Source organism: Triturus cristatus, chromosome 7 (assembly GCF_964204655.1).
Source record: "Triturus cristatus chromosome 7, aTriCri1.1, whole genome shotgun sequence".
Classification (NCBI taxonomy): domain Eukaryota; kingdom Metazoa; phylum Chordata; class Amphibia; order Caudata; family Salamandridae; genus Triturus; species Triturus cristatus.
In genome coordinates, this window is record NC_140590.1 from 1,368,703,492 (window position 1) to 1,368,722,236 (window position 18,745).

At 49.1% G+C, this 18,745-nt stretch overlaps 1 protein-coding gene across 1 annotated transcript in view; it reads left to right on the forward strand.

Annotated features, from left to right (window-relative positions):
- LOC146812075 (extracellular calcium-sensing receptor-like) overlaps positions 1-18,745 on the forward strand; it is a 242,944-nt gene that overhangs the window by 38,573 nt on the left and 185,626 nt on the right. The gene's annotated exons all lie outside the window — the stretch shown is intronic.

The window sequence follows — 18,745 nt, forward strand, 5'->3', positions numbered from 1 at the left end:
CCTTTCCAGGTGCTCTGGACAGGCATCTAATAGTCGGTCAGACCAAGGCATACAAGGAAGTGTGTTAGCGCCGCGACAATCCAGAAGAGGGAGGCTGAGTTTGAAGCTTGATCTTGGGAGGCCAGACTTGATGAGCCAGGGGTACCTAAAAAAGTTTTTCATCAGGGTCCTGCGAGCCTCAGAAGACTCAATCAAATACCAACTGAGGATAATTTTTGAGGAGCAGTGCTCCCCCTAGCAAACCGGGATTGGTCAAGCAACTGGTAGTTTGAAGATCATGGCAGAAGGTTTGTACTCCCATGACATTCCTTTCTCTGCCTGGACAAAAGTGGTTGACAGGCAGGTCTTAATGAACTCATTTGAAAAGGATTTTAGCAAATTTTCTTGCTAGCTCCAACACAGCACCATTGGATGCATCATGTATCTTGGGGAAAGCACAATCCTATCTTCACGATACCCTGAAAGTCCAGGCCCACAGGAAAATCCTCTACATGAGGCTCATTGCTTTACCAATCTCAGATTTTAATCCAGCCTGGGCACGCAAGGAGAAGGCTGTCTCATGCAGGTTATGTACGTATCGCAAAGTATCCTGGCAGCATCTGTTGTTTTTGGTTGCATCTGTTGTTTTGTTGCCCCTGACTGACCATCAATGCCGCCTGCTTCTCCCTATTCCCAGTGCAAGGGGAGTCAGGACTTGCAGGGAGGTCTCGGTGTTGTCCTTTACTGAAAATACTAACAGGTAAGTGTGCCTACAAGGGATTTGCTAACTTATACACAATTAGGAGTTCAATATGCAAACAGTTGTAGTAAGCTCTGTCTTGTAGCTTACATTCAATCAATTAGAAATTAAATTGACTTATTTCAATTAGAGTAAATCTGTTACACAAAGTCTTACACGGGTGTACATGTATCAAAATAGTGAATTTAAATTGGAAAGATTTTTCAGAGGGTACAAAAACTAGTACAAAAGTCTATTTAAAACAACACATAACAACGAAGGATTTCGGTGACTGCAGAAACAGCGGCACGTCGTTGAAGCTGGGCTCAGAAAGAATCGAGACTTATGCGTAGGCAAACTTACCTGTTAATGTTTTGATTACCCAAGCCTCCAAGGGTATATTGGGTTTCCCACTTTTTCCTACACTAATTACTGAAAATACGGCATGCAACCTGGCAAGACAGGGGAAGTTCACCAACTCTATCAGGTTTGCACTTACCAAGTTGCGACAGATTAATGCCAGTCCATGACTGGCCAGCCTACTGCACTTTAAAGATGTTTTCCCTCAAACTCGAAAGTTATTGGCAAACCGGAAGGAATCTACTTCAGCATCTGTGAGTCACAAATTTAAAAATAGGAAGCTAACAGGAATGCACTCAGCACTTTACACCTTCTACGTCATAGTACAGTGTTCTCCCTCTCCGACTAGAAGGAGAGTACAGTAAAGGCCTCATTTGTTTTAGATTATTTTGGATTTCAAGTCTTTATTTATTAATTGGTTTTAGGATGTGATATGCCTCTATTTAGGTCATACATGTAGCTTTAAATGAGAACACATCCATAATGGCAAAGGGCCGGTACCCGCACTTGTTTCTTTTAACAACGGCAAGTGCAATTCGCACCGCCTTATGGGCAAGCTTGAGGCAGTGCATTTTACACTTTTTATCCATAAGGTAAGAAGCTGGGGGGGAGGGGGGAAATGGTTCAACATATTTTACTGTAATGATTTTAATTTATCGAACAGTTAACAAATACACTTGAAACTCTGTGATGTCGTTTTTAACCAGTGAAATATGTTATGTGGAATCAGCATTATATATTCATTACATACAGACAGTCTCTTTATAGAAATTAGGCATATAAATGTGAGGTGCAGAAAGCCCCAGCTCAGACCCTGCCAGAATAGTAGTACTTGGTGAGGGGTCATTTGTTTGTTAGTACATTCAGGTTTACAAACAGTTTATGGGCTGGAGACCCCTTTGGTGGATGTCCTTGATAACATATTCAACACTGTGGAGAAAGCTGTAGAATTCAGGATTCATCACTTTATAGTCATTATTAATGGAGTGACCTAATTGTGGCCATGCATTATTCATTAGGGCATGTAGGAGGAATAGTTATCAGATGGTGATAATTGGCATGTGTGCTTGGACTTGGTAATCCCAGACAAATGGCAGACAATCGGTGGAGGGCAGTAACGACCTCAAAAGTGCTGATGTGCGACTGAGCCAGAAACATTTCCATAAGATCATATTTTCCTTCCAAGGATTATACAGTACCTCAATGTTATTGGTTACACTGGAGGCTAGATTTAGTGATACACTGTGAAATTGGTAGTTAGGCGAAATAGGTTCTGGTTGCAACAGAATTTTATAAGGAATCATGAATGTTGAGATACTGCACTCTGATCCAATTGAACAGCAATCTTCCACCTGGACTCTTAACAGGGAATTGGTAATAGTTAAGGCATAAGTGGGAGGAAATTTGGCAGCCAGAGCCACATAATATTATTCTAAAACTAAACATATAGAGCCTGATTTAGAATTTGGAAAGGGGTTTACTCCATCACAAACGTGACAGATATCCCATCCTCCTTATTACACGTGCCAGAGGATATAATGCACTTGAAATAAAGCTGAGGGAATATGTGTCACGTTTGTGACAGAGTACACGTTTACTAAGCTCTAAAGTAGGCCCATGGTTATGAGGTCAGTGAACAGTTGTGGAAAATAATGGCCATTGCGGCGCTACTTGTCAATTCTATATTTATGGCGTCCGGATGTGGATTCTGACACAATACTGTGAATTTGACTTTCTTGATGGCAGTCCATATGGATAACGACTTTTGATATTTCTGAAGGTATTGGTACTGACTGAGGATACAACTTTATAATAAGCATATTTTGTCAAGGGCTGGCATCTATAATTGAAAACATTATATTTATTTGAATTGTATTCTTTTTTCATCAGTTCCTTTATTGGATACTTACCTGGTATTTTCAAGGTCTGAGGAAGTCTAGTTTAGACGAATTACGTGTTGGCTGTGCTGTTTGACAAGACGGCTATTTAAATACATAAACTGGCACATGCATCAAGGTAGGATTTTGCGTGTCCTTAATTGCGATAATTAAGGACTCGCAAAAGCCTATGCATGTAGAAATCGCTGTAAAAATAGCGATTCCTACACATTCCTCAATTGCGACTCGCATATTGTGAGTCGCAAATAAGGAATGGCTTCCCATTCATTCCTATGGGCCTACAGGCCCATAGGAATGAATGGGAAATTGCATGCGCAATTTGCGAGTACCAATAGGTCCTCACAAATTGCACATGCAATTTCAGGGTGCAATGGTGTCAAAAGGACACCCAGTTGCACCCCTGAAATTGATCTGTGCACATATGTTGCACACACACATGCCCTAAGGGCATGTGTGTGTGCAACATGAAACTTTGAAAAATGCACATAAGTGCATTTTTCAAAGGTTTTGCAAATTACCATGAAGTTCAACTTCATGGTAATTTGCGCCCCCTATTAGCGAAATTGCAATTTTTTTAACTTTAATGCATTGTATTTAAGGATTCTCAATTTGCGATTCCTTAAATGCAATCGCAATTTAATTAATCGCAATTTAGAGATTATTTAAATTGTGATTTTTGAATTTGGGATGATGCATCCCAAATGCAAAAATACCGTTCGCAAAGGGGCAGAGTTGGAGAATCTGCCGGTTTGCAACCATTTTTTCTTTTGATGCGTGTGCCTCAAATTTTATTTTTTCTGTGTGTCATGTATTTTCTGACTTTTTATCATCTATGTTAACTTAAAATATTTTGTATTTACTAGACTGGCTAGGTGATTCATGCTGCATGTTGATACATTAGATCATATCGTTTTTTGATAATTTTATTTATACAATGTATTTTGTAATAAATGGAGGACACCTTTTTTAGGTCGAGCCTGAGTCACTGCGCATGCGCTGTTCTGGCGATCTGCTGAAGTAAGAGTATGGAAAACAAGCCCCGCCCACTCTCGGCCCGTATTTGTCATTGTTTTTCGTCTTTGTCCTTCGTAAATGCAGGATTCTGATTCAGTAATCGGTTTGTTAGTCCCTCCTTAGTACCACCTTTTCTTCATTTGTAACCTCCCATGGCTAATGGCCCCTTTAAATCTGTTGTTACATGGTACGTGTTGTTTAGTCTGTAAGAACTATTTTCTTTTTTGCTAGTGGTCCACTGCCACAAGAGGAAACACGAGTGTTTCCCCCCATGCGCACACATGCCAGCTATGCTGACCCTGCCCCTCATCAGACACCCAGAGGTAGGGTTTGGCGCTCAGGAATATGACACCAAACTCAATGCGCCTGAATGGGTTGGAAATGTGGGACCCTGTTTCCTCTGCTGTCGCCCGCACTCTGGTAGTTTTCTTCAAAACAAATAGCATAATTCACTTGGAAATGACCACTTGCTTGGGGTTATTGCTGTGAGGCAATGACCTGATGGGCGCCTGTTTCTTTGCCTTTGCCCTCTTTCGGAGTGAATTGATCATCCTCACGGCCAGCTGGAGAGCTGCTGCTGCTGAGGGCGAAGCTGTGCTGCCTACAGCTTGAGTCCAAGCACAGGCTAGAGCAGGTAGGTAGCAGACAGAGTGGGGGAGAGTGAAAGACGCGGACAAGGATGCTGGCGTCCGACACGGGGGCTGGATGACGGGAAAGTTCTGCAAGGAATCAGCGCTCCTCTGTAGGCAGGATTTTTGCTACAAAATGAAGCGTTTTAAACTAATGCCATGTTCCTTCTGAATGTGCCTGCCTGGCCGCCCCAGCTTGGAGACCATTTCCCGTTGTTACCAGACATGCAGCAGCCGGGTGCTGCGTGATCTTGGAGGAGTGGTGCGCTGCTAACTTGTGCCTGCTCTTACAGGCGAAGCATGTCTACCAGTATCGATGACATGTCACTCCCATGTTATGTTATGTTTTGTTAAAATTTCTTATAGAGCGCACATACACAGATTGGTTTCTTGGCGCTAACCTAGGATATTGCCGGAGCCCCATGTGTTTGATCATCTACTGGGTTCTAGATATAAGCTTGGACATATGACCAAGTCTTAAAAAGCCTTCTGAATCTAGAGAATTCAGTGCAGGTTCTGATGTCCAAGGAAAGAGTATTCCAGAAGCTGGGTGCCAGTACTGCGAACCTACAACTACCTAGTTGTTTCCGTTTGTAGGAAGGAATGGTTAGGAGGCTCTTATGAGTGGAGCGCAAGCTCCGGAAAGGTATGTATTTTTTAACAAGCCTGGATATGAATTTTGGTCTTGCACCATGCAGGGACTTAAACATGAGGCAGCCAACTTTAAATGCACATTTTTGTGGGATAGGAAGCCAATGTAATTTTTCCATAATGGGGGAGACATGTTCCCCTCTGGGTTGCTGAAATATCAGCCAGGCTGCCTGATTGTGCACCAACTGCAATCTTTTAGTGAGATATAGAGGAATGCCGAAATATAAAGAGTTGGCATTGTACAGGTGTGAAATCACCATGGCTAGGGCCACCTGGATCAGAGCTTCCCGAGTAAGTAATCTCCTGATCTTTCTTATCTTTCTGAGCTGAAAGAAACAGGTGCAAGAAACTCCTACGTTACACCTTGTATCCTGTCTGAAGTAACATTTCGTATACACTGATTTACACACATATGATTGTCTCTGTGCAATGTGTGTGTTATGTAAAGTGCTCTGACACCTTACACTGGTATGAGTGGTGCTACAAAGCTAAATGAATCTGACAGGCAGTGGATATGGAGACTTGTGGGGCACTGTTAAAGGGTGCTAGTGAGGGAATCTGTGGCAAGGATGGTAATGGGGGGGCGCCAACAAGCACTGTCGCACATGATGCCACCAGTGTTAAAGCTGGCCCTGGCTAGCCCTGTTCACCCACCGGGAGGCACAGAGCGGTGACACCAAATCAGGACAGCTGCTGAAGCTGGTGTTGTGGGGGCATTCTCAGACCTCTGCCAATCCTCGCGGCTTCCCGCGATTGCATCGCTGAGCAGGCAGGCTGCCTCCTCAGCACCGATTCGTAATCGGCAGATAACAATAGCAGTTGGCTGGGCTGGCTTTCTTAAGAACAGACTAGCAGGGACCCGTACGCTGGAAGCGAGGGCTTCATGTTTCCAGCTGCATCCAGCCAAGCTGCCAGTGCTGAGATGGCCCAAGTATGCCAAGGCAGGGTCCATATGGGAGACACCGGACCACATGGCGTGCTACTACCTTGTAATCAGCTCCATGCTTCTTAGCAGTGGGCACTTCCATGGCATTAAAGGAGTCTTCAGGGGACCTCTACGGAAGAATGGCACTTCATTATCGGTAATGACACAGTTGTTTTCTACTTAAACGGTCATGTGTGTATGTAAGGGCAGACATTACCGGTGGGTGTACTTAGCACCTGTCACTCTACACACCCTGCACGTGAGCAGGGCAAGCTCTCGGAAACCTCTGCTGCAAAGCCTTTTTTGGACAATATGTTTGTTTGTAGCTGTCTATATTTGTGCAGTACAAGCTGGGTGATTCAAGCTAACCGTATTGTGAATATTTATGCATGCATGTTTATTTTTAAATGTGTGTGTTTTAAACAGGTATTGCAAACAGGTATTTCTGATGTAAGTCTTATAGTTCTATTTGTGTATTGAAGTGCATGTGTGGTAATAGTGATATTTGGTGGCTGATTTGTGGCACGTTTCCACACCAAAAAGCATCAAGATTTGCAATTCTCAAGGGTCATAAATGTGAATAAAGATGTACTATGAATCAATGCTGCTGCCACAAACGGAAAAACCAAGCAGGCTGCCCCATGCATGCGGATGCAGGCAACAGGAGGCACCAGCAAGGAGGTGAGTCTTTCTGCTTGGAAGTACTGGGGTCTGTAGTGACGGCACCACCCGGCCCGTGCACACTCAGCTTACACGCATACACGCACCCTGAGGGCGGGCTCACCCAAGGGGTTAAATAAAGGGGTGTTAGACCACTCAGGGTCTTGGCCCAGTACCTCTATCCAAGTGTGGGTGTCCCATTACTGCTGCGTAGCCATGCCTGAGGCCTAGCCTCCGTGCAGCGTGTGTCAAGCTAGGCTTGGACGCCGCATTGGAGACTAGGCGTGTCCCACCCATGCCTCCGTCGTGCCTCACCTGTCTTGACTGTCCCCGGTGCCGGAAGCGCGGCAGGCTGCTGCCGTGTAGAGTCACCGTGGGGCGAGTGTGGTCCAGCGTGTGCCGCTTCAGCGGGAGCCCACCCCGCACTCCGCAGCTGTGCTTCAGCGGTGGGTGCACCGGCATGTGCATCATCAGCAGGTGCCCACCCCACACTGTGAAGCTGCCTGGTGTCCTGCTCTGTTGACCGGATCGAGCGGGGCCCATGTGGAGCGGTGATCATCGGTACTGGGAGCAGCCCCTTGAAGGTGAGGCCGGACCATGCCTGCGCATGCCTGATCTGGCGGGGCATGCAACTCCAACCGCTGTGTGGTCGAGCCAGCGTCCCAGTGGTGAAAAGGCCCTGCCATGCTCCGACAGTCACGTGGTTGAGCCTGTGGGCAAGGGAGACGCCCATCATGGGCAGAGAGCGTGAAGAGTAGCATTCCCAGCATTTGGCCTCACAAACTGGCAATGAGGATAAAAGACTAGATAAAAAAGAGATACAGCTGGTCAAAACAAATTGAGGCACTCACACCATCTCGAAGTTGCCTGTGACCGGCCCTGTCATACGCCTCTGGCAGTGGTTGTCAGGCCCCAGGGGTCACCAGCCCAGCACCCATAGCATACAAGCCACCATTGGCGTAGTGGAGGTCACTACTGGCCGAGGCACCTGCATCGCCTGTCTGCTCTTCACTTCCAGTGGGGGCAACTTCACCTGTGGCCCGTGTCAACCGAGGGCCCAGCAGTCTGCTCTGTCACCCACACCCGAGAGTATTGGTGAGCGCACTAGGGGAAGAATATGAACGTGCAAAACGCAGACGGAGGGTGTCGCGCCCCTGTGGCACAGCCGCGGGCCCCTCAGCAAGCGGCCCTACCTGCTCAACCTCGGCCTGGTTAGGCCATGGCTGCCCCACTTCCACCATTCAGCGAACTCTCAGACTCTGCCACAGCCCCGGAATGCTGAAAGTCCTGGATCGGCCGCCTAGACCACTATTTTGTGGGTGTGCAAAAGACCGACGGAAAGGTCACTCCTCATGTGCTACGGAGGGGGTGAGCTATATGACCTATTCAAGACATTGCCAAACACTGGGGCGGACGACGACTACGACGGGGCGGTAGCAGACCAAAACTGGCATTTCGGCCCCCAAATTAACCCCGACAAGCTCCGCCAGTCACGGCAAGGTGAGGACGAGACCATTGATGTTTTCTACACCCTCCTACGGGAATTGGCAAGTTCCTGCACACTGCCTGACCAGAGGGAGGAGATCAGGGCACAAGTCATCCAAAGGTGCTGTTCGGTGACGCTGCGTCACCTGATACTCCAAAAACCGGGCATCAGTCTGGACGAGAGTCTCGTGATCGCCAGGTCCCACAAGCTGTCCAACGCTCGCGCCGATGAGATGGAGGTGGTTCTCAACCGGCCGACGCCGCAGCCCGGGGCAGCACGACCCCCTGTGATCAAAGAAGAGAGGGTGGACGCTGTTCAGAGGCGACCGGCAACGTCAAGAGGAACCGCAAGCCCGCTCCAAAGGAACGCATGCGGTAATTGTGGGTTGGATCACCCTACTGCAGGAAGGTGTTTTGCAAAGGGGAAGACCTGCTCCCATTGCGGTAAACTCAATCACTTCGCGAAGGTCTGCAGTAGAGGCAGAGCGAGAGCGAACACCCCAGGTCAACATGGACCGGCAACAGTGGTAAGACAACTGACGCTCGTGGACCCCCTGGATCAAGCAGACATTACCCCGCCAGGATTCGGTCTAGGTGTAGAAGACGACGACGTGTTCTTTGTGTCGTTCGTCAGTCGAAAGGGACCGTGATGACGACCCCCACCCATGTGCACCATCACAGTGTCAGGCTCTCCCCCTCATAGACACGGGGCATCAGTGAACATAATGGACAGTGACCAGTACGAGCAGCTGTCACTGCATCTGCCGCTCCTACCATCCAAAGCGAGAATATACACATACAGCGGGACAGAGCCTCTCCCCCTACGAGGAGTCATGGAGGTTGAAGTTGTTAATGAAGGTCTCTGCCTCGACATGAGGTTACATGTCAAGAAAGGGAAACGAGGAACACTTCTCAGTTGTCACACGGCAGAGGACCTGGAGTTGTTTTTTTTCGTGAACCAGGTGCACGATCTGCACGCCCGAGAAATTCTCAAGGACTTTCCCAAGTTGTTCAAAGGCCTGGGAAATATGTTCAGACTGCACATCAACCCAACAGTCAAGCCTATGGCATTGAGGCACCACCGAGTGCCATTCTACCTACGCCCTCAAGTGGAGGAAGAACTGAAGAAGCTGGAACAGTTGGGTGTAATAGAGAAAGTGTCGGGCCCCACTCCATGGGTGTCACCATTATTTGTTGCCCCCAAACCAAAGCAGCCGGGAGCCATTCGGCTGTTTGTTGACATGCGCCTTCCAAACAAGGCTCTGAAGCGGGAACGTTATCTCACGCTCACCATGGATGACATCGTGGCCGACCTCAATTGGGCCAAATGGTTCACCAAACTCGACCTCAATGCCGGCTACCATCAGCTGGAGCTCCACCCCGACAGCAGGAACATCACAACTTTCTCCACCCACGTGGGGCTACGTCAATATAAGAGACTGGGCTTCGGGGTGTCCTCCGCCACGGAGGTGTTTCAGAATGCGATAAGGGAGACGCTCACAGGATTGCAAGGTGTTATCAATTTGAGTGATGATATCCTTGTATTCTCAAAGACACTTGAGGAGCACCATGTACACCTCAGAGCCACCCTTCGATGACTGGCAGAAAGTAGGCTCACTCTGCACCATGCCAAGTCCTCGTTCTATCAAGAGTCAGTGGACTTTGTCGGCTACATTTTCTCCAGAGAGGGCCTACGCGTCGATCCAAAGAAAGCAGCGGCCATACGGTCTGCTCCAAGACATACGTTGCCCACGGAGGTCCGCAGATTCCTTGGCATGGCCACGTACTGAGGCCGGTTCATTCCCAATCTAGCATCCCTCTCTGAACTGCACCACAATCTCACAAAGTCTGGTCAGCCATGGACCTGGACGGCGAAGGAAGATCTGGCATTCCATGCCGTGAAGGAGGCCCTCCTCGACGACAAGATGATGGCGTACTCCCGTCGCCATCGGCGCACAGAAGTAGTGGTTGATGCAAGCCCCATAGGTCTGGGTGCAGTCCTGATGCAGGACACAGAGTCCAAAGAGTGGGTCCCCACTGCACACGCCAGCAGGGCGCTGACCGGAACCGAGATGCACTATGCGCAAATTGAGCGCGAGGCCCTGGCATCAAATGGGCGTGCCAGGACTTTCATCTCTACTTATACGGACATGAATTTCGCTTGCTCACAGATCACAAGCCTCTTGTTCCTCTCTTCACCGGCACAGCCCCGCTGGCCCCTCCCCGGATCCAGAGGTGGGCAGTTCAACTACAGGCATACAACTTTGACGTGATCTTCCGACCAGGGGTCAACAACCCCGCTGACTTCCTGTCGCACCACCCTGGCACGCCTGCGTCATCTGGGCTCCTATCCGATGAAGATAACACCGAAGAATATGTCTGGATGGTATCTCTAGAAGCGTGCCACATTGCTCTCATGCTTGAAGACATCGGGAGGGCGACTGAGTCTGATGAAGGCCTGGTCAAGGTCAAGGGTACGTTAGCCAAAAGGAACTGGAGTAATTTCCTCGATGGAGTCAGTGCGCTGACAGCGGAGGAGAGATTGTTCCACCAACAGATGTGGAGAGCTAAGAGCGAGCTCAGTGAAGGTCTTCACGGAGTTGTGTTGCGTGGCACCACCCTAGTAATCCCCAGGAGCCTTCAAGAGAGAATAGTACATCTGGCGCACCAAGGGCATCAAGGGATATCGAAAACAAAGGCCCGCCTACGAAGCAAAGTTTTGTTTCCGGGCATAGATGCCATGGTGGAGGAGATCATCCGCACCTGCCACTCCTGCAACATCACTGGAAGCGACCCGGCACCGCATCCGGTGATCACTGAAGCACCATGCCAGGAGCCCTGGACCCGAGTGAGTTTCGACTTTGGGTCTTTTCCTGATGGCCGAAGCACCCTGGTTCTCATTGACTCACATTCAAAGTTCCCTGTTGTGGAAATAGTGTCGTCAAAAGCTTTTCAGCACGTCCGGATCGCGCTCGAGCGCGTTTTCGCAATGATGGAACTGCCGGAAATCAAGTTAGATAACGGCCCACCTTTTCAAGGAAGAGTGTTCCACGAATACCTGGCCTCATGCGCCATTCAACACCGCAAAATCACACCACAGTGGCCTCAGGCGAATGGCGAGGTGAAACGGTTCATGCGGACAGTGAACCGAGCCCTCCGGATCGGAGTAGAGAAGGGCGATGATGTCGAGCATTGCCTACAGCAATTCCTGAGTGCCTATCGCCAGACACCACACTGCACCACTCAGTGTGCGCCTACCCACCTGATGTTCCAAAAAGTACCTCGGGACAGCATCCCTGCAGACCCCTCGTGGAGTCCCTCGGTGCTGAATCTCGATGCTGCCCAAGCAAGGTGGAAAGCTACCAATGATAAAGCCAGCCAGGACCGCAGGGCACAGCCGATGAAGATCCAAGTTGGTGACGGGGTCATTGTGAAGGACCGATTACCCGGGTGGAAGTATCGCACCCCATATGATCCGGAGGTGTGGGAGGTCATCAACGTGCAAGGGACCATGGTGTCAGTGAGACATGGGGCTCGAGTGGTTACCAGGAATGCGTCCTGGTTTAAGAAAGTGGAGATCGGACTTCTGTCGATGGATGGAGCCACAGGAGAGTCAGAAGAAGAGATGACGCCAACCAGCACTCCTATCAGTAGTCCGACGCCTGTACCGCACCGAGAAGGAGGAGAGTCAGAGATGGGTGAAAAACAGCAGAGTCACAGTGCAGTGTCCCCGGAGTCAGAGGGAGGTGCAGGAGGGTCGGAAGCAGAAAAGAACTCCTGGAGCCAGAGGTATGGTCTCCTGCCGAACCCAGCCCCCAACCAAAGGCTGAAGGACTTTGTGTGGTGTGTAAAGAAGGACTGAGGTTGCAAATGTGAAGGACCTTAGTATCTGAAAGATCGGAGGGATGCAGTGACGATGTCACCCGGCCTGTGCACACACAGTTTACACACATACACGCACCCTGAGGGCGGGCTCACCCGATGGGCTAAATAAAGGTGCGTAAGACCGTTCGGGGTCTTGGCCCAGTACCTCTATCCAAGTGTAGGTGTCCCATTACTGTTGCGTAGCCATGCCTGAGGCCTAGCCTCCGTGCAGCATGTGTCCAGCTAGGCCAGGACACCACAGGGCCGTCGCCACAATCGGAAACATGAGCGGCTGCCCCCATCTGCATGCATGCCAAGGAAAAGACTGAGGAGGGGGCAAGGGAAGGAGAGTGAGGGAGGGGCAGGGAGACCAGTTTCAATCCCTTGTGCTTTGAAAAGAAGAAAGATTGTTGACTCCCGGCGCTCAAATGAACATCGGCTCATGGAGAAGGGCTCAAAAGCAGCACCCGATCTGTGCTGACACACAGAAGTAACTTGTAGGGCAGGGAATGAAACAGCAGTCCTGTAAAATACAAAGGGGCAGAGCAAAATAAACAACCTCGGCTCTCCGTTGGTGAAAGGAGGAAGATTTTAGGATCTGTGGGCCATATTATGGATGCTTTATTGGCGACCTTGGATCAGCGGCGACTTGAGAGGAATGCACCCGGGAAGGGAGAGGCTGGATTGGCAAGGTTGACACGCCGTTATCCTGCTGGTCATGGTGTCACTGTGGACTGGACATGAGCATCACAGGGCTGAAGGTAAGTGTGCTGAGGGGATTTGGCATGGCTTTTAACCTTCACTGTGTGCTTAAGTAATGCTGGATCGGGTACTCGGCTGCCAGATGTATTAGTGGCGTCTGTGCCTGCAGCATGGCGATGGAGACGGACAACAGTTGACCACTCCATTGCACTTGGGAGGATTCATGTGTAGGTGTTTGTGTTTACATGAGAGGGAGGGTCAAAGCTGTTTTTGTTTCCCTCCGTGTGGCTCCCAGTATATGTTTGTACGTATAGGTATTTGTGATTGTGGCTGTAGAATTGTCGTTACGTATATTGTGTTGATGTATGTGTGGCTGTCTGTGTGAAGTGTGCTCGCGCTTTGCTGTGTGAGTTTGTGTGTTTCTATTTTTTTTTTACACAGATTTTAATTTTCTGGGAAGTTTGGGGGTGTCCATTTTTCTCTTGGTGTGTGTGTGTAGTTGGTTGTGTTAATATCTGCATTTGTCAGCATTGGTGTGTGTGTTCTGCTGTCTAATTGTTGGTTTTGATCGTGTGTGAATTTCATGTTTGATGTGTTAGTGTTTTTGAGTTAGTGTATAGTATATCCTTGTTTGTTGCTACGCATCTACATGTGGCAGTGTTTGAACAATTTTCTGTGCTGTTCTGTACTTTTGTAACTGTTTGTACTTCTTCCTGTTTGTGGCCATCTGTCCATGTCTGTGTGTGTGGGAAACTCAAAGTTGCCGTGGGTCTACTTATGTGCGCTAGCCTATGTATCTGGGTGTGCTTGAGTGAGAGGGAGAGAGGGAGGAACTGTTGTCTGTATGTGTTCTTCCGTTTCTTGCTGTTTCTACATTTGTTATTTGCGTTTCATTGGTTTACTGATCGTGTTTGTTTTCCTCCATATTTTTTGCTTTGTGTGTCTATATGTCTGCCTGTGTGTGTCTGCTTTGCTGAAAGTGTTTGCATGTATGTGCGTGTAGAGCTGCATGTTTTGCTGAGTTTGTATATGTTGGTTTGTTTGTTTGTTCACCCTGCTATAAGTGTGTGTTTTAGTGAGGGGTGTACTTCACCTCTTCTTATGTATGTTGTCATCTACAGACCAAAAATTGAACGCTTGAGGCCTGGAGATTCTGGCATACTGCTAGAATCCCATCATACTTGGCCAGATAACCTGAATGTTAGTGGTTTGCTTGGTTAACAGCAATATGTTTTACATAGGGTACAAAGAGTAATGAGAACCCGTACACGTGTTGTCTTCTCAACCAAGCAGCAAACATATTTATTCCGAAAGTCAACAAAACCATTAGGGTTAAAATGCAATTTCTATTATATTGGTATTCCTTCTAATGGTTTGCTGCTTAAATACACATAGTTGCAACATTTGTGCCACAAAAGAGGTTTGTTTATGCAGGCTAGCAAATTAATTATCGTGTCAACAAACAAATGATGGACGGAATGCTGACAATACAGACATTCTCCCCCAGTCAAGAGATCTGGGTTAAATCCATCGTTCTTTTGCCCACTACGCCACCCCAGTTCAGACATGGCCATATGCAAATCAGTCTTGACCCTGTGCCTCATGGAAACAGTCCAGCCCGAACTGCCAAGCCATGTCTTTCCTGGACCGGAATCAAGCATCCTAGGACCGGTTTCTGGCTATCAGCCGTCATCAGCCAGGATAACTTGACTCCAGTGGCGTAGTGAGCACGGGTCCCACGTCTGGGAATACCCATCCCACTTATGGGCTAAAGAACGGTGATGGATTAAACCCAGATCAGTTGACTGGGGGTGAGTGCTTGCAATGTTCAACACTCCGTCCATCATTTCCTTTGGTTTTTGCTTTGTTCGCCATAAGTTGGCAGGGTATGCTCAGACGTGAGTCCCTTGCTCACTTTGCCACTGGATTCAAGCAAGCCTGGCTGAAGACGGCTGAAATGCCAGAAACCGGTCCTAGGAAGCTTGTTTCCGGTCCAGGGAAGACATGGCTTGGCAGTTCGGGCTGGACTGTTCCCATGAGGCACAGGGTCAGACTGATTTGCATATGGCCATGTCTGAACTGGGGTGGCAGAGTGGGCTAAAGAACGGTGATGGATTAAACCCAGATCAGTTGACTGGGGGTGAGTGCTTGCAATGTTCAACACTCCATCCATCATTTCCTTTGGTTTTTGCTTTGTTCGCCATAAGTTGGCAGGGTATGCTCAGACGTGAGTCCCTTGCTCACTTTGCCACTGGATTCAAGCAAGCCTGGCTGAAGACGGCTGAAACGCCAGAAACCGGTCCTAGGAAGCTTGTTTCCGGTCCAGGGAAGCCTTGGCTTGGCAGTTCGGGCTGGACTGTTCCCATGAGGCACAGGGTCAGACTGATTTGCATATGGCCATGTCTGAACTGGGGTGGCAGAGTGGGCTAAAGAACGGTGATGGATTAAACCCAGATCAGTTGACTGGGGGTGAGTGCTTGCAATGTTCAACACTCCGTCCATCATTTCCTTTGGTTTTTGCTTTGTTCGCCATAAGTTGGCAGGGTATGCTCAGACGTGAGTCCCTTGCTCACTTTGCCACTGGATTCAAGCAAGCCTGGCTGAAGACGGCTGAAATGCCAGAAACCGGTCCTAGGAAGCTTGTTTCTGGTCCAGGGAAGACATGGCTTGGCAGTTCGGGCTGGACTGTTCACATGAGGCACAGGGTCAGACTGATTTGCATATGGCCATGTCTGAACTGGGGTGGCAGAGTGGGCTAAAGAACGGTGATGGATTAAACCCAGATCAGTTGACTGGGGGTGAGTGCTTGCAATGTTCAACACTCCGTCCATCATGTCCTTTGGTTTTTGCTTTGTTCGCCATAAGTTGGCAGGGTATGCTCAGACGTGAGTCCCTTGCTCACTTTGCCACTGGATTCAAGCAAGCCTGGCTGAAGACGGCTGAAATGCCAGAAACCGGTCCTAGGAAGCTTGTTTCCGGTCCAGGGAAGACATGGCTTGGCAGTTTGGGCTGGACTGTTCCCATGAGGCACAGGGTCAGACTGATTTGCATATGGCCATGTCTGAACTGGGGTGGCAGAGTGGGCTAAAGAACGGTGATGGATTAAACCCAGATCAGTTGACTGGGGGTGAGTGCTTGCAATGTTCAACACTCCGTCCATCATTTCCTTTGGTTTTTGCTTTGTTCGCCATAAGTTGGCAGGGTATGCTCAAACGTGAGTCCCTTGCTCACTTTGCCACTGGATTCAAGCAAGCCTGGCTGAAGACGGCTGAAACGTCAGAAACCGGTCCTAGGAAGCTTGTTTCCGGTCCAGGGAAGCCTTGGCTTGGCAGTTCGGGCTGGACTGTTCCCATGAGGCACAGGGTCAGACTGATTTGCATATGGCCATGTCTGAACTGGGGTGGCAGAGTGGGCTAAAGAACGGTGATGGATTAAACCCAGATCAGTTGACTGGGGGTGAGTGCTTGCAATGTTCAACACTCCGTCCATCATTTCCTTTGGTTTTTGCTTTGTTCGCCATAAGTTGGCAGGGTATGCTCAGACGTGAGTCCCTTGCTCACTTTGCCACTGGATTCAAGCAAGCCTGGCTGAAGACGGCTGAAATGCCAGAAACCGGTCCTAGGAAGCTTGTTTCTGGTCCAGGGAAGACATGGCTTGGCAGTTCGGGCTGGACTGTTCACATGAGGCACAGGGTCAGACTGATTTGCATATGGCCATGTCTGAACTGGGGTGGCAGAGTGGGCTAAAGAACGGTGATGGATTAAACCCAGATCAGTTGACTGGGGGTGAGTGCTTGCAATGTTCAACACTCCGTCCATCATTTCCTTTGGTTTTTGCTTTGTTCGCCATAAGTTGGCAGGGTATGCTCAGACGTGAGTCCCTTGCTCACTTTGCCACTGGATTCAAGCAAGCCTGGCTGAAGACGGCTGAAATGCCAGAAACCGGTCCTAGGAAGCTTGTTTCCGGTCCAGGGAAGACATGGCTTGGCAGTTCGGGCTGGACTGTTCCCATGAGGCACAGGGTCAGACTGATTTGCATATGGCCATGTCTGAACTGGGGTGGCAGAGTGGGCTAAAGAACGGTGATGGATTAAACCCAGATCAGTTGACTGGGGTTGAGTGCTTGCAATGTTCAACACTCCATCCATCATTTCCTTTGGTTTTTGCTTTGTTCGCCATAAGTTGGCAGGGTATGCTCAAACGTGAGTCCCTTGCTCACTTTGCCACTGGATTCAAGCAAGCCTGGCTGAAGACGGCTGAAACGTCAGAAACCGGTCCTAGGAAGCTTGTTTCCGGTCCAGGGAAGCCTTGGCTTGGCAGTTCGGGCTGGACTGTTCCCATGAGGCACAAGGTCAGACTGATTTGCATATGGCCATGTCTGAACTGGGGTGGCAGAGTGGGCTAAAGAACGGTGATGGATTAAACCCAGATCAGTTGACTGGGGGTGAGTGCTTGCAATGTTCAACACTCCGTCCATCATTTCCTTTGGTTTTTGCTTTGTTCGCCATAAGTTGGCAGGGTATGCTCAGACGTGAGTCCCTTGCTCACTTTGCCACTGGATTCAAGCAGGCCTGGCTGAAGACGGCTGAAATGCCAGAAACCGGTCCTAGGAAGCTTGTTTCCGGTCCAGGGAAGATATGACTTGGCAGTTCGGGCTGGGCTGTTCCCATGAGGCACAGGGTCAGACTGATTTGCATATGGCCATGTCTGAACTGGGGTGGCAGAGTGGGCTAAAGAACGGTGATGGATTAAACCCAGATCAGTTGACTGGGGGTGAGTGCTTGCAATGTTCAACACTCCGTCCATCATTTCCTTTGGTTTTTGCTTTGTTCGCCAAAAGTTGGCAGGGTATGCTCAGACGTGAGTCCCTTGCTCACTTTGCCACTGGATTCAAGCAAGCCTGGCTGAAGACGGCTGAAATGCCAGAAACCGGTCCTAGCAAGCTTGTTTCCGGTCCAGGGAACACATGGCTTGGCAGTTCGGGCTGGGCTGTTCCCATGAGGCACAGGGTCAGACTGATTTGCATATGGCCATGTCTGAACTGGGGTGGCAGAGTGGGCTAAAGAACGGTGATGGATTAAACCCAGATCAGTTGACTGGAGGTGAGTGCTTGCAATGTTCAACACTCCGTCCATCATTTCCTTTGGTTTTTGCTTTGTTCGCCATAAGTTGGCAGGGTATGCTCAGACGTGAGTCCCTTGCTCACTTTGCCACTGGATTCAAGCAAGCCTGGCTGAAGACGGCTGAAATGCCAGAAACCGGTCCTAGGAAGCTTGTTTCCAGTCCAGGGAAGACATGGCTTGGCAGTTCGGGCTGGACTGTTCCCATGAGGCACAGGGTCAGACTGATTTGCATATGGCCATGTCTGAACTGGGGTGGCAGAGTGGGCTAAAGAACGGTGATGGATTAAACCCAGATCAGTTGACTGGGGGTGAGTGCTTGCAATGTTCAACACTCCGTCCATCATTTCCTTTGGTTTTTGCTTTGTTCGCCATAAGTTGGCAGGGTATGCTCAGACGTGAGTCCCTTGCTCACTTTGCCACTGGATTCAAGCAAGCCTGACTGAAGACGGCTGAAATGCCAGAAACCGGTCCTAGGAAGCTTGTTTCCTGTCCAGGGAAGACATGGCTTGGCAGTTCGGGCTGGACTGTTCCCATGAGGCACAGGGTCAGACTGATTTGCATATGGCCATGTCTGAACTGGGGTGGCAGAGTGGGCTAAAGAACGGTGATGGATTAAACCCAGATCAGTTGACTGGGGGTGAGTGCTTGCAATGTTCAACACTCCGTCCATCATTTCCTTTGGTTTTAGCAAATTAATTATGACATCCCCGAAACTGA